Genomic DNA, 14,124 nt, shown 5'->3' with positions numbered 1-14,124 from the left:
GACTAAATTACAAAAATTAATTATTTTAGCTTTGAGCGACCATAGAGGTGGTAGAGAAAATAGCAGGTGGATTTTTTTTTTAGAGTAATGTTACATTGTCATGGATAACATTAGTATTGCTGTTTAAACACATTTCTTTGCTCCACAGATTTGAAAAGCACAGACCATGAAGCAGGAATCCTTGTGCATGGCCACAAGCAAGCCCAAAACCTTGTCTTGCTAAGCTGCAAGTACCAGATTATCTTTTCCCAAGTACTTTTGAAGTCACTGCTTTCTGTCTTACAGTGCCAGATTCTGCTTCTTTCTTTTTTCTCATCAGCATTTTTTCTTTTCATGTTGAAGAATCAAAAGCATCATTTTGCCTCCCCTTTTAACTGCTATTAATACACACAATGCTTCCCAGGAAAACTAGAGTCCTCCAATTTACTTATTTTTATAACCTCAGTCATAATATTCTGAACTACAATCAGAAATATAACAGTAACCCAACAGAATGATGAAACACAAGAGTTTTATGGCATAGAGAAAGTTGCTTTTGCCTATGGATCAGAATCAAAATACTTGCTATACGGGTTTTGGAAGTTTTAACCTTGGTCACATATGCATCTCATATCTTACATGATATAATACATTGTCTTTCCAATTTTAATACAAAAAGTCAAGAGATGATTTATCTTGTTAATCTGCTCCTGTAAACTTCTCAGTAAAACCTAGTTTTGCTTCCAGTCCTGACTTGACTGCACAATGAAATAAGGGACCCAAACAACTACCAGTGTCTTCCCCTCTATTGATAATACTTCTCTTAGAAAACTTTCACTTTTGTCTTGTATTACTTTTACTCTAACAGCTCTGCATATATCTTTGGAACGCTGTCTTTACATGAATAATAGAGGTTCATAAAATATTCACGTTCAATATCTATGCTAAGACATACTGAGAGGATTTTCAGCTCTTGTCAGGGTGTCTATGAGAGGGAGAATGCTTGATCTTGTTCCAAATTTTTATTAGTTTGATATGTAAAATTAAACTTTACAATACATTACAGTTATTTGCCTGTACTGTGTAAATTACACTATATTCATTGTGCAGACTGAGGATGTCTCTATGCTGAATATCATTTAGTTGTAAAGCTTAGCCCAAATGGTCTGTGTACTTCTCTGCTGTGTCAATTATATAAGGATTTCTGCATGCAGGAATGCAGACTGATGTGCATAAATTATATGTAAACATCTGGCTTACAGGTACAAACTAGAGAAAAACTACTAAAAAGCAATTGCAATGAACATTTTTGCAGACTTAATAATTGATGCCAAAGCATCATAAAGCAGCCACCTGCAGCTACAAAATATACACAGCTTGTATTTTGCAATTAATCAACAGTCTTGTTGTAGCAGTCCTGCTGTAACACGCTGATGGGTGTGTGCAATGTCATATTTCCATCTATTTATTATGTATAGTCTATAATGATTTCTGTTTGGACTGACAAGAAACTGGTCCCAGATTTTGGTCTTCCTAGACAAAATTAAGTTACCAAAGACCGGGACCTCAGAAGGTCAAAGACCTGTAACCGAGCACAGCAAAAAGCAAGTATGCTCTACCTGATATCTGCACAAAATATCAAACCAACTGATGAGTTCCAAATTTCTGTACTTCCTAATCACTCTCAAGCTGAGAAGCCAGGAGTTATTGACAACAGAATTATAGTGAGAACGTCAATGATATTATCTAGAGATTTAAGATGGCCTGCTACAGATACCTCAAAGCTAGCTTTACATTCTAAAGGCATCCAATTCTGCCATGGGTCAAGGCTAGGGGACATACGAGAATGTGCAAGGACATGACCTCAGCAATAGGGCAGTACCAGAGACCTGACATGACTATGTGCTGCCTATGGGGAGAGGTGCCTTAAGTGAGCATCTAATTGCCCAGAATCATGCCTGAGGGCAATTAGTTGGTTAGCACCCAAAAAAGATGAAAATTTAGAGATACGCAGCACTAGAACATGTGAAAATTTATGATTGGTTCAAAAGAATGCACCAGAGGACAAAGCATGCACCACTGCTAAACCCACTAACGAAAGGGATCACAAGAAGTGTCATTGCATGGCTCAAGGGAAATTCATCTGCAGTATCAAGTATGCTCTTGCATCCAAAGAAAGCCTAAAAGGACTACAGCTCCAAGCCAGATCTGACCAAAACCTGGCAGGACTGCAACCATATGGTTGGTTTGTACACTGACTATGTGAGACACCAATAGTAAGGGTCAACCTCAATTCAAGGATCTATAAAAAGAAAAGCCAAGGGGCACATTTCCTTCTGGTCCTTTCTAATGTGATAGTGATTTTTACAACTTCAAATTTAGCTGCTTGGAGATCTGCTGGGTTACAAGTTCTGCAGCATCCCCCTCACTTTGCATGTAGTTCTTTTAAACAACAACAAAATTTATTTACACATGAATTGACATGAACTTATAGTCCTAAAACAGAAGTAGAAAAAAAAATTCAAAGAGCATTTGTATTTTTTATATCTGTACATCTCTCAGATGAACTCAGCAGCAGTTTGATCACTAAGACTGCAAGTGCATAGTGACTAGGGACAGAATATAAATAGTAAAAAAGACTGACATTTAAATACATTTAAATACAAATTTTATATCATGCAATATTCCCTGGTATATTATATTCTGTGTATTGTGCAATACTCTCCTGAATATAATGCTCTTTGTAAAAAATATTGCAGCAATTGTCTTTTAAGTGTTTCTTTCAAATATCACACAATATATTCAAAGAAAGGAAAACACCGTTGATATTCTGCAGTGTTAGATCCTGAGGTTTAAAATCCTCAGTTAAGTACATGTTAAACTAACGTACTTCTTCCCATTTCTATTTATTAAAACAAATCTACAAACAAAATTTACACTACTATAAATTAAAAAAACCTTCTAGAAAGAATCTTCACCTTTTCAGTTGGGGCACTTAGTCGAAAAGAAATTTTATCAGAAGTTTAGAATAAAGTTGTGTATTTCACAAACTCATGTGACAAACACCTTTCACTCCCAATAAATACTTTCAGATAATACATAAAAGATAATGTAGTTAGTCCCTTAATATACACAATATATTTTTCTGACATATGTAGAGCAAAGGAACAAAAAGCATCAGTCCTAACAAAAGATTTCACTGAATGGCTGTCAATGGTTGTATCAATGCTTTGATAGAATTTTAGACAGTATACAGCAGAATCTCACTTTCTGACTATATTTTTCATTGAAAATCAAGCTTGTAGACTCAGACTCTTAACAGTTTTAAATTTCGAAGTAACCAACAGCTCCTAGTGACTTGCATGAAACTGAAGTAGCACTTTGAGAGAAAATGACAGGAATAGGTCCATGCTCAAAACAAAAGCAAACAAGGAGTGAAAAATCAGGCCATTGTTTACTAACTGACAGTAGTCTCAAAACCTTAAACAACTGCTTTTGCAAATTGCATCTCTTTTAGATGCCTTAGACATATTTGCTGAAAAAAATAAAAAAATAAAAGTAGAAACAAGCATGTGTTTTGTATGTTTATTCGGATATTTATGATTTTTTCATGTCAGGGAAGAAAACCTGTATTTAACCAGGACATATAGAAAAAGATCAGTTACGGCTTCTGAAATTACTTTATGAAGATTGCTTTTTTCCATATACTTGCAATGAAGAGAAAAGAGCCACTGTCTGTCAGCCAAAATGAGGCAATCAAAGATGATCTATAGCAATGAGTTCCTACTACTGGGATGTGCTAAGCACACTTTATAAACATACAGAAACGTAAGCATCTTAATTATCTTCTTCACACATATGCAAAGAGCTATATAAACCCCAAATATTTCAGTGAAGCTGATAATAGGTACACGTGCCATGTTCTTCATCTCCTAAAGCCTATTTCAGTGAAATTCAATTAGTAAAACAACAAAATCATGTTTCCAACAAATTATTTACTATATAAACAGTTTATAAAATATCAAGCACTCACTTTCTCATATACTCTTGGCTCTTTTGTTAGATGAGAGAAGAATGCAAGACAGAGTAAAATAAGAAACTCAGAAGAGCTGTTAGCCCTTCAACAATAACATTTTTACATTAAAACACAGCCCTATATTACAGCATTATTTATAACCAGCCAAGCCTTCAGAGAACTGACATATTGTATAGAGATAACATTTGTCCAAGGCAAGGGTGCTGGGGCACAGCTTGCAGTTAATACAGCACAGGAAAATGAAATGCAATGCAGAAAAATAAAGGGGGATTTTTCAGACAAACTAAACCGACATTTAATTTCATTAGGAACTTATACATATCTAAGTAGCTTGATGTCTTTTGTGGTTTTAGGCAGCCATTACAATTTTAGTAAATTTGAGACCTTTTAAGTAAGTCTTCACAATTACAAACAGTTCAGTATTTATTATTAAAAATATAACATGACGGTACGATTAATAAAAGACAGTATTTTACAAAATTATACCACCAATACGACAATTTATAAGGCACCACTAATAAAGAAAATCACTGTTACTGTGCATCTTCAGAAAGTTTCCTGAGAACTATGTGCTGTACATGATGGCAGCCCAAAGTCTAATTATTTTAATAATCTCAAAAAAACCTGTAAATTGAAACACTGTCAAAACAACTAGTGCTAAAGTATCCTCCAGTAAAAAGATATTACATGTCTTTTTGTACAGTTGAAAAGTTTCTGAATAATAGCTCAACCCTAATACCATTTCACAGCATACTAATCAGGAGACATTACAGCTTCAGAAACAGTCTCTTCTTTTTCATCTCAATTACCAACCAGTGAAACATTCTAAAATTGCTTTACCTGTTCAGTAGTTTGATTTGTTCCGACTGCAACTTTAAAGCCCTCTAAGTTTTATTTCACCACTACTAGCAGCTCCCAGGTGGATATCACATTTCCCTTTAAAAATGTTAATAACCTGCCTTTAAGAGATCATTTCTAACATATCAGATCAAGGTATTATCACACTGACTCCGGTTTTTCTTTAGTGACTGTAGCATTGCAATGTTGTAACTCCAGACTAACATACCTAAAGCAAGACTCATGAACAGGCTCATCACGGTAAAACACAGAAAATACAGGCTTACCTTTGGTTTAAGCAAAATTAAACATCGGCTATGATATAATCCTTAGCAAGCAGCCAGCACCTAAAGCAGCTTCACCTTTGTTTAAAACACTTGTGTGGTTTCTGGGTAGAATAAATCTTTGGCGTCCTGGCGTTGCCTCTCCCTTGTTATCCTGTAACCACTTGGCACCGCAGCACTGTGAGGAATGATCATGTTGCTTCACTCACAAGTTCCTTTTACAACTGTGATTACATTACAGGGCCTCGCAGTGAAAAAAGTACTGAACTACCAGCCAGCTAGCACTTCATAATATATTGCTGAAAGGTTAAAGAATTCAGTCAGCAGTGCATTTTCCAGTTATGTGCAAGCAGAGAAGAGCACAAAATATTCTTAGCAATCTTGGGCAATGCATTTTTTTTAATGCTGCAGGTCAAAATTTAATGAGAAGTCAGATAAATCTAGAATCACATTTCTCTGTCCTGGTGATTTTGACTCATTTTGCATGAATTGCAATGAAACAATGCAAACCTGAGAAAACATCAAATTACCATTAAATACTAAGTTAGTTATGCAACAGAGAAGTCTAAATGATGTTACTGTCTTAGTGGAACTTGAGCACAGCAGAGTTAAAAAAGTTTCCCTGCCTCTGAAATGCCCATATACATTCTGAGTACAGAACTTCGTTTTTTTACTGCTTCATTCATCTTTAAACTTCCTTTTGAGGAAAGAGACTTTGCAGTATTTGTTTCTATGTCAAACTGTTCCGTTTCTCTAATACTCTATTCTGATAATGTATTATACTTTCATTTTGCAATTGGTTAAGAATCAATTAATTTAACACATCTTTATCGACTGGCATTTGAAATTTTAGGGACCAATGTGCCTTCTCAGGGTGATTAGAGACAGAAAAGAGAAAGGAAATCAGGATTTGTCAAGCCAAAAGAAGAGAACTATTTCAAGCAGAATTATAATGAGGAAAAAAAATAAAACGTACACAGAACAACTCTGTAGATCTTCAAGTTATGGTAAAGATCTGGTTATTTAAAGTCTCATAAAATAATTAAGGAGAAAAATGCCACAAATTAAACTGTTCATTTCAACTAATAAGCACATAACAGGATTTATGATTGCAAATACTGTAGAGGTGACAAACTCAAAATCTTCCCCAGTAGTGATGCAGTATATCTCAAGTCACTCCTATGTAGAAATGTCCAGGTATTTTCATTGCTTAGGCACAGATTTCCTATTTAGTGCAATAGTTGAAGTAATCTTTATCGTCTTGATAATTTTAGAAATGATGCTTAGAAGGTGACATTGCCTTTTTGAAAAACACATAGCTGTATGGTATGTAATTCTCTCATGATCCTTGCTAAATTTAAAAAAACCAAAATATGACTAAATGAAAATATTTATATCAGTACTGTACCAGGTAGGAATGAAATGCTGATGTTGGGAGCTGCTGAGGTGTGCATGACAGTCTCCCAAGACCTGTCTTCAGCTTGCACCTGGCAAAGGCTCCTGGACGTGCCTGCCACCTTGAGCAGTTTTGCACGAAGCACTGCACTTTGTCAAGTGTACAGAAATTCCCTCCCACAGAGTTTCTTGCTTAGGGAAACTCTGTAGAGGTTTAAAGTTGAAATAACACACAGAAGGAAAGCTCCATGGATCTACATCCTCTCAGAAAGCTCCTTGGGTCACAGCCTTTCCTCCTTTATGCTCCTTCTCCTAGTCCCAGGAAAAATAATTCCAAATATTTATTATTTGTAGGGCCAAACCCCCTTTCCAGGATTAAAACTGTTTGACTTACTCTTCTGGATGTGTTACACGAAGGCTAACCAGAAACTTGGCTTGTGCTTCCACCAATGAATCCTGAAATATTAATCTCAAACTCTCTACAAAGTAAATTTTTCTTGGTAGCCTCCAAAGTACCACACCTCAAGCAAACTTTTATTTTAACTTTCTACAAATTTAGACAAAATTTTGCATGTTGTTTTTGCAACCTTGTTTGTACTGCTTTCCCTTGTACCACCATCAGTGATCCCACTGAAGTTTCAGCTACAGTAAACTATAACCATGCTCTTTTTCAGCCAAAGTACCTGTGCTAATGTTTACTTTGCTTTGGAATTTATTTTAAAATGCAACTACCCAAAGTTCCAAGCCAGCTAGGTTGTGATGATGTACAGACGTACCTCTCACCTGTGAGGTCAGCCAAGGTAATAACTTCCAGAAAGGAGGCTAAAAACCCAGGAGATGCTCTTTCTTTTGATCAACTAGAGTTCATATCCAGTAAATAGTGGTCCTGGTGCAAAATTTATCTTTTGAAACAGCTTTTTATTCACAACAGTAGTTAAGACAGGTAAGTAGTAAGTGAGACAGTCACTTAACGTTTCCGTTTCCGAAGAGCTGTTTGTGGCATTACGCTCAGACTGGTTTGCATTAGTTACAACCTTCTGTGGGTAAAAACACCTAAGCCTTGGGCAGTGGATCTGTGCTAGATAAACACTGCAGAACTCTAAGACATAATTGTTCCCTTTGTGTTTATATTATTGAAAGTGGACAACTGCACACAAAGACCTGGTTTAGAGACAGATCGTTCAGCCAAACTTCCCAAATGAATGCCCCGGCATAGCTCTGCTATGAAATCCTAAGGTTTACATCCAATATTGATGGTTTATGTTCAGTATCAACTACTCTCTGAGGAAAACACTACCGACAAGATGTGAAAGTTCAGCTGTGCCACAGACAGACCTGCACAAAAAACCTGTCACAGCATCAGTATTTGATATCTGGGCAAGGCAGAGTGATACAGTGGGAGACAGAAGGATTTTCTGTAACACCTTGCATTTTGCCATCAAAGACAATTACAGGTTATTTTTGCAGGTCCCTAATGCTGCTCATTTCTCATTCTCCCCAGCTCTCTTCTTGGTTACAAACCTTGCTTAGCAAGGAAGCATTTGCCTTTCTCAAAGGTGAAGCAAATGAGACAACAGTCAGCAGACATGAGGCAAAAAGCACACGAATACAGGAAGAGTTGTTCTGTGATTTTCCTGGTAAATTACACTAAATTTTTACTACAAAGCAAGATTTTTTTTTTATTTTGACTGTTGGCTTGTTTTATAATAGAGTTATCCTATAAATAATCTGTCACAAACATGATAGAAAGCTAAGAGAAATATAAGCACATGGGAGAATTTGCCATATATATTATCAAATAATATTTGAGAGCATCTGAATTACAGCCAATAAATATAAGCAGACAGTGAGCACTTACAAAATTTTCAAGCCCTTTCAAACATAAGGCAGAATGAGATGGGGAAAAAAAAGAAGTGGTGCTAATACACCCTATTTCTACAGAAAAAACTGATTCCCTCCCAAACTCCTACTTATTTCTGAAATGAAAACACTTCCAAAATGCTGTGCCAACTAAAACAGAACGTTATATGAAATACATATTTTAATGCAACTGTGCATGAATAGTAGTTAGTTTAAGGATCAAAGGTACTTGTCTTGAACTAATACAATATCCAGAAATGTTGTTCCACATATGCTAATAACAAAAAATACAATACAAATCTAGTTTCTCTACTTCTGAACTATTTAACAGACCATTTTTCTCCCTGTGTATTATTCAAAAGCCAAGACTGAGCATTAAAATTTCCTTCTGTATTTATATAGAGCACAATAACAAACCTATCACAGAAGAAGAAATAACAACCATTTAATGAAAACTGGAAAATAAAACTTGGACATCAGCATCAGCACCAAAGAAAATGAGAAAGGACAGTAGAAAATTGCACAGCTCTGTACAAAGGGAAATTTTCAAATACACATCATAATATCAAGCATGAAAATCTGAAATAATCATCCAGTCTGAACCACAGATTTCAAATTCTGAATTTACGTGTGGATAGGACAGAAAAAGATGGCCCCCCAAAGTACACAACACAAAACTAAAATATAATAAACAAACCTTATTTTCATGGTCCCAGGCTTACTACTGGTTAAACAGAAACATGCCTTTTACAGTAACATTAGACTCTATTACTCAAGCCAATCACTTACTACATCTTTCCAGGGATTTTAATATATATTAGCTCATGGATGAAGATCATAAAACACAAAGGTAAAACAAACTTGCCTTTCATAGCAGGATTATACCATGGTGTTTGAATCTTGCAGAACTAATGGTTTGAAGGTCAGGCTCTTTGGAACAGATGCACTAATCTCTTATTATCTCTATATTACACAAATTATTTCAGATAGTACTTTTTCTTGGAACCAACAGATAAACCTCTATTTGCTGCCTAGGATTATTGTGATCATTAATGAGAGTGGTTCTTTTTGGGTGTGTTTGAAGTGTGAGAGGGTAGCTGCTATTGAGTACAGGTTAGTACAAAAGTAGCAATGACCAATTAGCAGAGAAAAGTAAGACACACAAATTACATGCAGGTAAGATGCTGTCAAAGTAAGGATTAAACATAATAGATGCTCAGAAAGAAAAAGATTCCTATGTACACAATGAATCAAAATCACATAAGATAAAATGTAAGATGAGAGCACAGTCTTGTTTTATTATTAGGAAATACTGTTAAAGGAAACATGCAGTTTTGTTATTATAACCTCTAGAATAGGTAGGACTTTAAAACTCCATGGGTACAACAGAATCTATTATGACAGAAGATTTGAGAAAAAACAACAAATAACAAAAAGTGCATAAACCCTGGCTCGTTTATATAAAGCTGCCATTACTACCTTCCTGACTAAGGTCTGATAGGACATAATACAATTATCTAATTGGTAGCCAACTCCTAATAAAATCACAATGAAAGATGACATCAAGAGCATGCAAATATCATAAAACAGGAATTGTGTGAAGCTCCTTGATAAATTACAAGAAATTGCTACTGCCAGAATAAGAACAATAGAATAGAAGGGACAATAAAATATAAGGGACTTCGAATAAACTTAAGTATCATACATAGATATTTTGATAACTATTTTGCAGCCTTTCGATCACCATAATTATATGTTATTAAACACATGATGGTGTTGATGGTTTCGGCTATGAAAAATATCAAAACTAATATGTCAGGTATTAGAAAAAGAATATTTTTGGAAATGAGTCTGCAATCACAAGATTTACTCTCTTACTGACACAGCACTGAAGATAGGTAATGGAGACTTTATTCTGAAGTGTGTTTTAATGGTAATAGGAACCAATGTCACTGAAAAATTACTCAAATCTAAAAATTATTTTACTTAATAATCCTTTCATACAATGTGCCTGATTGCATACTGTTTCCAAAAGAATATTTTTATTCACAATATCTCCTATTTCCTCAGCTTCTAATATATGCATTTCATTTTTAACAAGAACATATTCTAGAGGAAAATTGAAAGCATTTCTCTTAAGTCAAAATCTTCCAATATATAGTCATAAAAATTCCTAGAATAATTTATGGTTTTGTTTAAGTAAAATAAATTTTTCTAACCCTTTCCCAGGGGTGGTCTTTCTTTGAAGACTGCATTATGTGTAATGCCACGTTGGGAAAGAGGAAGATGCCCAATGAAGACCAAAACTTTTTTAAAGGCCTTAGTTTTTCTATATATTTTTTTGTCATCCTCAAAGGAACTTTGGGCTACACAGAGTCATTGACTATATCAAACGAAATATAAAAGCATTGGTTATTTAAAACAAATCTGAAGTGCATTGTGTTGTTAAATATATTTTCCCCTGCATACAGAAGAAGTGGGATATTTTTTTATCTTGCATATTCACAAAAACATGCAGAATTTTCACCAAGTCCAAGTTCATCTTGCATAGATCTTCATGAGGCTTACATTAAAGGCAACTGATTCCCATAGGACTGGACCTCACCATCATGAGGATACTTAATACATCATATTTAAATAAAATTCCAGTATTTCTGTAATGTGACATTATTTGTTTCAACAGTGAGGAAAATAGAACACTTTAAAAACCAAAGTTAACTTACCTAAAAACTCTCGCTCCAGCACAATGGTGCCTGAAAATTTGAAATATTTCCTACCAGGATATGATTTATATAAAAAAAGTCTTATGTTTTTAATATAACTCTCAATCTGTGAGTTTATATTATATTCTGTTCTATTCATCCAAACAACTCAATGATAAATAAAGCACCAACCCAGAATCATGGTGAAATTCTGGTCTGCTTTTCTTCAGAATTACAAAGGGAAAGAAGAACATCTTGTGTACACTTAAGTGATCTCTTATCATAGCCCCTTCCTATTCAGCAAGGCAGGTAACCACAGTATAAGGATAAATTTGACAGTGATAATTATTATTTTGGTAAAAAACTAGCAATTGTAATGGAAGCATTTTGTTACAAGGAGTTCAGCACTGTGCTGTCAAGTAGGATAACAAATGTCACCATGCTATGTTCTGAAGTACAAAACATGAGCTAAAAGAACAGTCAAAGGGATGTGAATATAAACACACATATTTGCAAGGCAACCCAGTGATTGATGAATCTATTTTAATTTAATTAATGAGCTGTTCACATATCCTATGTATCTCTTCATAGTTCAGCTGAGTTCCCAGCTTAAAAGACTTTTGGGATCTTCTTACAGTCAGGTCCTGACTCAGCTTGTGGCCAACATACCTTTTATAATATCACTAAAATACATCAGCTACTTGGGTACTGCTCATTTAGCTAACTTTTCACTGCAAGTAGTGATCTATGGTATTTACCCTAAAAGCAAATAACCTCTAAAGGGTAATTAATAAAATCCCCCAAATAGAAATATTCTTACTGGGAGTACACAAGAAATGAAGACACTAAATGAAGCTGAGATTAAATGTATGCACAGCCTGCAGTATACCCCAGCAGCACAGAGCTGAGTCCTCCTTTAAGATGTTTAGGCATCAAACATTATATTGCTTTCAGCCACAGATTCCGATTTCAAGAAAGCTAACACTCTTCTGGTTTATACTGTAAACATTATTAAACATGTTTAATATGTGACATATACACATGCTTTAAAGTATGGAAATTTAATGTCCCACAGACTCTTTCCTTAAAACAATACCCCTGTCTAAAGGTTACACACAAGTGGTTACACACATACATACATGCACACTATATTACTGCTTCTTTTATCATATGCTCCTAGGTTAACAAAGAGTTATAAATATATTTTAATGTCACAGTTACAGTTGTAAGCTTTTTAGGAAGTCTTGGCTCTTCTGCAGACTGTGGGATTTTCAGTGAGTCACTTGTAGTCCTGGAATTTGTTCCTCAATAAAATGGAACAATGGCACTTACCCTTCCTTTGTAAAATTCTTTAAGGTCTATGGCTGCCAACCATGCAAAGAACAAAGAACCATCGCTGCTATTGAAGAGGTATGACATGAACTATAAAAGTCAGAACCTAAATTAAGAGCACATAAAATAAATTGCATTACAAAGTTCAATAGTACATATTTACATAGTAGACATAGAAGTTCTTGCTCCAGTTGGAATTGCAAAATGGCTGCTATACTGCTACTATAAGAGAATAGAAAACTTTGAACAACAGAAAAAAATCTACAACAGGTCATCCATTTATTCTACAGAAGAGTCTTACTGGGCTGCTAAATTCTTAAGCCTTGAATCAATGGGATTTTTAAGCATCAAACTCTCAAGAGTCTTATTTTTTAAAAATAAGCACATCCTTCCAACAAAGACACCATTTTTATGAATAAAGAGAAACTACCTATGCATATAATATGTTGACTGGCATGCCTGTGGGAAGCTCTTTAAGTGAAAAAAGAAAATGAAAGTGAAAATACAATGCAAAGCATCAGTATTCACTTCTCAGTTTTGCAACTTCATTTCATACATAGTTCTTTTAAAAAAGCTGATGATCCTACTTCCCTATGGCATGTGGCAAGTATTGTCAGTATTGTGGTCATGGGCACCACATGAACACAGATAAAAACATGAGAAGAAAGTCAGGAGATGTCACATCTGTCATCCTAAATTGACATCACAGAGTCACAGAATGGTTGGAGTTGGAAGATACCTCTGAGACCATCCTGCTAAGGAGGGTCACCTAAAGCAGGTTACACAGAAACACCTCCAGGTGGGCCTTGAATGTCTCCAGAGAGGGAGACTCCACAGCGTCCCTGGGCAGCCTGTTCAGTGCTCTGCCACCTTCAATGTAAACAAGTTCTTCTTCATGTTGAGGTGAACCTCCTTATGTTTTAGTTTATGGCCGTTACTCCTTGCTTGACACCCATTTTTGAGATTCTCATATGCATTGATGAGATTCCCTCTCAGTCTCCTCTATCATCATTCAGCCTCCCATATAGGATCAATCACTGATCCAGCTGGACATTTGATTTGCCTTCCTGTTTCTCCTTCTCACTTTTAACTATACTAAACATCATGCTGTCCAAATATTTTTTGCTCTTTTAGCAACCAACTATTTGCAACTATAAGCAAAAAGTAATATTTAAACAATCCTAAGAAAGTGTAGTATTGACAAAAGCATTGGCACACATCCCCCAGGTAAGACTAAGATAACAAATTTACTGCTCACTGTACCAGCATTAGGCACAGGGCAGCACTGGGTGACAGAAAACTGCAGCTTTCTGTGCTCCTCAATTGCCCTTTGAAGACTAAGAGCATTATTCTATTCCCAGCATGCAAAAACTAGTAGGAACATATCCTAGAAAAAAGTAATATTTTTATTAATGGTACACACACAAAAAAAGAGAATATTATTAAAGTACTTACATTTTCATCATAAACATTGTATCACAGGTGCTATTATTACATAATCTGCTTGACCAATGATGATGTATGAAATGCTTGGATTATGACAGTTGTGCTGAGAGCACAACTAATTCAAATTACAATACATTTACAATTCACTGTGTCATTTCCATCTACACCATTATTCAGTTTTTGAATTGACTGGAAAGATTCGTTAGCAATTACATAGTATTAGTTTTAATGATGACATTTGCTCATCAGAAAA

At 35.2% G+C, this 14,124-nt stretch overlaps 1 protein-coding gene across 32 annotated transcripts in view; it reads right to left on the bottom strand.

The window, feature by feature from the left end:
- Positions 1 to 14,124, bottom strand: part of LOC111925814 (regulating synaptic membrane exocytosis protein 1) — a 135,892-nt gene that overhangs the window by 11,658 nt on the left and 110,110 nt on the right. Inside the window, exon 1 of one of the 32 annotated variants that reach the window (XM_086876263.1) lies at positions 5,140 to 5,222. The exons of the other annotated variants lie outside the window; for them this stretch is intronic. The gene's annotated coding sequence lies outside the window, so the exon portion shown is untranslated. Of the gene's footprint in view, positions 1 to 5,139; positions 5,223 to 14,124 lie in introns of those variants that run through there. 32 annotated transcript variants of the gene reach the window in all.

This window comes from Cyanistes caeruleus, chromosome 2 (genome assembly GCF_971803275.1).
Source record: "Cyanistes caeruleus chromosome 2, bCyaCae1.hap1.1, whole genome shotgun sequence".
Taxonomy (NCBI): Eukaryota; Metazoa; Chordata; class Aves; order Passeriformes; family Paridae; genus Cyanistes; species Cyanistes caeruleus.
Note: the sequence above shows the minus strand (reverse complement) of the source record. Positions and strands in the feature narration are given on the sequence as shown.